Below are 6000 nucleotides of genomic sequence, written 5' to 3'. Positions count from 1 at the left end.
CCATTATGTACAACTATCGTGCACCAATAAAAAAATATAGAAAATAAAAAATGAACAAGGAGCCAGACCCTATGGTTTAGGCCTGCTACCTGGAGGCTGAGGCAGGAGCATTCCTTTGAGCCAAGACATGGAAGAATCCTGTTTCAAGCTGGTCTCCTGCTATGCTCCACTGCTTTGGTTGAGGAATTTTATCCTGTGTACTGTTTGCAGAGCTTCCACTGAGGTTTCTTGCAAACCAGCCTGGAAAACAGCAGACCCACCTCCAAAACAAAACAAAACAAAAACAAAAGAATGACATTCTGTGGCAAATACAAAGAATACTAGTCAGTTTTAAGAACCACAATAAAAAGGTAATTAGGGCTGAGGATGAAGCTCCCCAGGGATAGAGGGATTGCCCAGCAGACACAAGACCCAGAGATCAATCCCTAGTATATTTACATTAAAAAGCCCCCATAAAAGAGGAAATTGTGTCATTTGTGACAATATAGATAAACCTAGAGGAGACAATGCTCCCACAAATGATCTCACTTATACGTGGAGATTGAGGCAGGCAGGAGGGGTGCTGGTTAGCACAGGTTGAGAGTAGAGAGAAGAGGGGAGACACTGGTCAAGGGGTACAAAGTTTCAATTAGATAGGAGGAATTACATCTGTGCCAAACTATAGCACATCAAGATGACCACAGTGAATAATAATGTAGTGTATGTTGCAAAATAGCTAAAAGAGGATTTTAAATGATCCGGTCACAGGAAATGATAAATGTTTGACCTGAGAGATATGCTAATTACTCTGATTTCACCATTATAAAATGTATATTTGTATCAAAACATCACACTGTGTCCTATAAGTCTATACAACTATGTGTTAAGGAAAAGAAAATAAAACTAGAGGCCAGCTGGCAAGGCCCAGTCTCAGAGGTAGGTTGCAGCCATGGACTCTCCATGGGAGGAGCTGGCACTGGCCTTCTCCTGCACGTCCATGTTCCCCTTTTTTGTCATCACCCACATCTTGTGTCTGTGATGGCACTGAAGCATCAGCTGGTAGGAGTGGAAGGGGCATGGAAGAATCCTGTTTCAAGCTAGTCTACTGCTATGCTCCCTGATTTGGTGGAGGAATTTTAACATGTGTACTGCTTGAAGAGCCTCCACTGAGGTTTCTTGCAAACCACATTAATATTTTACTGGCATCTTCAATCTGGTATATTACATATATTTTTGCCCATGGGACCTAAATTCCCAGGACTATTCATTCTTATCTGCTCAACTTCTGGCTGTAGGAATGAAGGAGTGATCAGAACTTGGAAAATAGAAGGTGGAGTCACACATGCTAATAGCTATTACCAAAATGGCTGGTCAGTCATGAGAGCTATTGGATGGGCCCAAGGTGCAGCTGGTATCACTATCATGAATTTTGAACAGTTGGTAAAGGAGATTGGAAACCAGAGATGATGAATGGCGAAAGATGTCCTATCCTTCCAAGGTAACCTTGCTGGGGTCCCTTCACATTTCAGCACACCAAGCATCTGACCACATCAAAGCATAATCTTATGTTCCTTTATACCATCTTTCTTGTGGCCAAAAAAGATAACCATCATAGTTACACAGTTTTCTTCTATGACTCTTAGTCCTTTTGAATATATATTGAGTTGGCTGCTCTTTGGCAGCAACAGTTTTCATTGTATGAAAAGAAATGTGGAACAAAATCATCTTCTAATGGTTCAGATAATGTTAAAAGGAAATATACTAAGAACACTGAGTAAATTTACTTGAGCTCTAGAAGGCAAAAAAAAAATTATTTTCTACCTTTCAGATTGTGATAAATATTTCTATGCAGATGATGTGAAATTACGATTATATATAAGGAATGGAGGTGACAAAAAGAAATAAATTCTATATTAGGGTGACTACCACTTTCTTGATTTTAATTCTTGAGTGTCATGAGTATATCATTTGAATTTTTTTTCTGATATAAAATTTCTCTTGTGGGTATTTAAATATTTTACATTGATAAAAGAAATTATCAAAATTTTAAAGATTGGGTATTTTCATACATTTAAAAATCTGAATCTATTTGAGTGTTAGTTCAGCAGAATTAAACTTTTATTTTACATTGCCATCATAATTCTTAGGTATGAAAAATTAATTGATTAAAAAAATAAAATTCCTATTTAATTTTGAGTACTGAAGACTGTAAACTTTTCCTAAAATACTTTATAAGTGAAAATAAATTGCTAGTTTATTACAATGTAATTTGTAAATAAATTGCTAGTTTATTACAATGTAAACATTGTAATTTTGCCCACATTAAATGGAAAGTACCTGAAATTTAACTTAATTTTATCTCTAATAGTATTTTTCAGTAAAAACACAATATTGTTAGTATAAGTTAGCATGAGTTTGAAATCTGTTTCATGCCCTTGTTTCATTTTTTTATTAGTTACACATGACAGTACAATGATCTTGACATATCATACATTTGAATCAAATGGGGTATAATTTCTCATTTTTCTGAGTGTACAGGTTGCAGAATCACATTGGTTATACAATCACATATAATGCAGCAATATTAGTGTCTATTTTATTCTGCTGCCCTTCCTATCCCCCTTCCCGTCCCCTCCCCTCCTATCACTTCTCTCTACCCAATCTAATGTGACACACTTCTTCCCCCCCCTCACATCATCATACATGTATTTTGTATAACAATGAGGGTCTCCTTCCATCCTCCATGCAATTCCCCTTCTCCCTCTCTTTCCCTCCCACCTCTCTTCCCTATTTAGTGGTAATCTTCTTCTCATGCTCTTCCTCTCTATCCCATTTTGAGTCACCCCCGCCCTTATTTTAGAGAAGACATTCGGCATTTGTTTTTTTTTTTTTTTTTTTTTTTGGTATTGGCTAACTTCACTTAGCATAATCTGCTCTAATGCCATCCATTTCCCTGCAAATGCCATGATCTTGTTATTTTTTAGTGCTGAGTAATATTCCCTTGTGTATAAATGCCACATTTTTTTTTATCCATTCATCTATTGAAGGGCATCTAAGTTGGTTCCATAGTCTGCCATAAACATTGATGTAGCTGTGTCCCTGTAGTATGCTCTTTTTAGGTCTTTTGGGTATAGTCCGAGAAGGGGAATAGCTGGGTCAAATGGTGGTTCCATTCCCAGCTTTCCGAGGAATCTCCATACTACTTTCCAAATTGGCTGCACCAATTTGCAGTTCCACCAGCAATGTATGAGTGTACCTTTTTCCCCCCGCATCCTCGCCAACACTTGTTGTTGTTTGACTTCATAATGGCTGCCATTCTTACTGGAGTGAGATGAAATCTAACCCTAACCCTCAAAAGAAAATCGGGGGTGTGATTGTTTTATAAATTACTAATTCCATGTTCGATAATTTTCAGTGTTCCAAAATTACAAAACATGCTTGGTTTTTTTGTTCCCCTTTTCTCTCTCTTTAAAACACACTTATTTCAACTGGAGAGAAAAACTTTCATGTTTCACATGTTTTCTCTGACTTTGGTTGTTCTGAATACATTGCTAGCAGTTGTCTTAATGATTAAAAAAAATATTATCTCCATTTAATTTTTTTCTTCCATGTCTCCTTTCTAGTGGCTACTTTCTTAGTTTCTTGTTTGAATATCCCATGTTAGATTACAAATGGTTATGTTTAGTTTTAATTTACATGCACATGTATTATTAATTTTAAGTGAAAACTGATTAGCTTTAAGTGAAAATGCTCAGCTCTGGTGAGAACTATCCATGTACAATTGATAGTAATCAGCTAAGAAACAGATCAACAGAAATCTCATTGATTGAAGAATGGTGGCATTAAATCTGGTTTCTTACTAGCAAAATAAAAAAAAAACAAGAAAAAGTATTAAATTGTGCTAGAGTTTCTTTAACTTATAACCAAAAGTACACTTCCAACATTCAAACTCTGTGACATGACTTCTTATGCCAAGACTATGAACCTACTCCCTGTATCAGGTAGAAATTTTAGATGGCTTAGAAGTACTCACATCATATTCAAGTTGAAAGTTCAGGTTCAGGTGGAGTTTAGCTGTCATTGGGTGTTGCTCAATAAGCATCACTCAATGGGGACAGACCAAACTGGAGCAGAGAGAGAGGGGCTATGCTTAATGGAAGAGCCAAGCCTTGATACTTTCCCAGCACACTGCCCCCATTCAAGTACAGCCTTGCTGGCAATGTCACCAGTAACTAGATTAGATGAGCTCTTTGCAGATTTCAGCCACTTCTGCTCTCAGAAGCAACTTCTGCACTAAAATCTATCAGGATCCAAACACCTTCACACATTTCAGCCATTCTAATCTGCTCCTTTTCCTGCCATTGACTCCAAGATCCAGTAGGTCTCCTTTCTTCTGGCCATAACTGCCTTAGCTCTCCCAGGGCAACTCAGGAGCCCCATCAGGCTGCCCCCCATGGGCCAATCGAACACCAACCAGTCTCCCTTAGGGCATCTGCATCTCTGGGCCCATTTGACCCTCATATCAGACAGGTCTATAAGCACACTCTACACCTTTCCAACCACTATAGACCACCCCCCCCCCCACACACACACACACTTGCCTTACTTCTATTAACTGCAACACCACCCTTGGTCACTTCTAACTGACGCTTTCCCCTGACCCTCTGGCTTCTCCAGGCAGCTCCTAAAACCCTTTTTACAGCTTAACAGTCACTACCTTGGTACCAACTTTCAACTACCTTTATCCTAGAATCCTGCAAAGACTTCTTCCTAAATACTGTGTCTATCTCCTGTTGTCACCATAATGCTCCAAGCCAACTCCAGCAGCTGCATCTGTTGATTTTAACATAGGATACCTCTACTCTCCCATCAAAGCCCACAGGTGCCACAACCTGCTGTTTAGCATCACCCTCTCCCCCATTTCTCTGGTCACATCTCTCCTAGGCTGAGCTCAAAGCAGGCTGCCCTGTCTCCTTACCCTGTCTCAACAGGATATTACTGCAAAGCAATCTCCCTGGGGACTGCTCCTGCCTCTGCCTTCCAACCATCAGACCTCCTCTCCACATCCTTTAAACAATCCAAAGAAGGTAGTAGTGGTGGTGGCACAACCTCATGATGTACTAAAACCACTGATTACACACTTTCAAAGTCTGACTTCTGATAAATGAATTACATCTCAATAGTAATAGTAATAACCATGCTTACCAGAAAGCTCCTTGTGCTGAAGTTTGCCTTGTCATTAAACACCCTTTCCCCCTCCACTCTCCCCTGGGACTCCTGGACTCACAAGAATACCAGGGGCTTTCTCTGAGTTGACCTTGGCCTCCAATGCTGAGTTCCTGAATACAAAGCAAAAGCACTGTTCAGCGTGGTTTGAAGTTTTGGGCGCCAAACTTTACCGAATTGCTGAAGATCACGTCACCCGGACTTGGACCTAAGAAAATCAAAACTATTGGTTGACATAAAAGCAGAGTGAAGGTGCTTGTGGGCGCCTGGGGGTGGGCGAGCTGCATCTGGGTTTCGGGGTCTCGGGCTGCTTGGCAGTTAGGGGAGTCTGTGGGCTGCGAGAATCAGACCCCGCGGCTGAGATATCCGCAGTCCTGAGCGCGATGTGGAGTCCCACACACTTCAACTAGCATCCGCCTGGATTGTGGTGGGTGGATCTGAAAAGCTGAGGAGCCCTCCCACCCCCTCCCAGGGCCACCTTTGGGTTCTAGGATCAGATCACTTCCTAGGGCTCAGTTTCCTGCCAAGAGCAGAATTCCCTCCTCAGGGCGGGACTGATTGAAAACCCCCAGATCCAAAGGAAAACAAAGACTAATTTCAAGGAAAATACTCTCAATGTTCGGACCCTTCAGTGAGGATCCTAATCCGGACCCCACAGTGTGATCTCCAGGGAAGACTGAAGTGACTTTCACTGAACCTTCCCAGGAATAGCAAAGACAGCGCACAGCATCCTGGTGAGGAGCCCTGCCTTGTGTCTCTTTATTTTGGCTTGTCCCAGGTGGACGCAGTCCCGTG

At 40.8% G+C, this 6000-nt stretch overlaps 1 pseudogene; it reads left to right on the top strand.

Moving 5' to 3' along the window:
- Positions 1-928: 928 nt before the first annotated feature.
- LOC139706140 (trimeric intracellular cation channel type B pseudogene) lies at positions 929-1757 on the top strand (annotated as a pseudogene).
- Positions 1758-6000: the final 4243 nt, after the last annotated feature.

This window comes from Marmota flaviventris, chromosome 6 (genome assembly GCF_047511675.1).
Source record: "Marmota flaviventris isolate mMarFla1 chromosome 6, mMarFla1.hap1, whole genome shotgun sequence".
Taxonomy (NCBI): Eukaryota; Metazoa; Chordata; class Mammalia; order Rodentia; family Sciuridae; genus Marmota; species Marmota flaviventris.
Note: the sequence above shows the minus strand (reverse complement) of the source record. Positions and strands in the feature narration are given on the sequence as shown.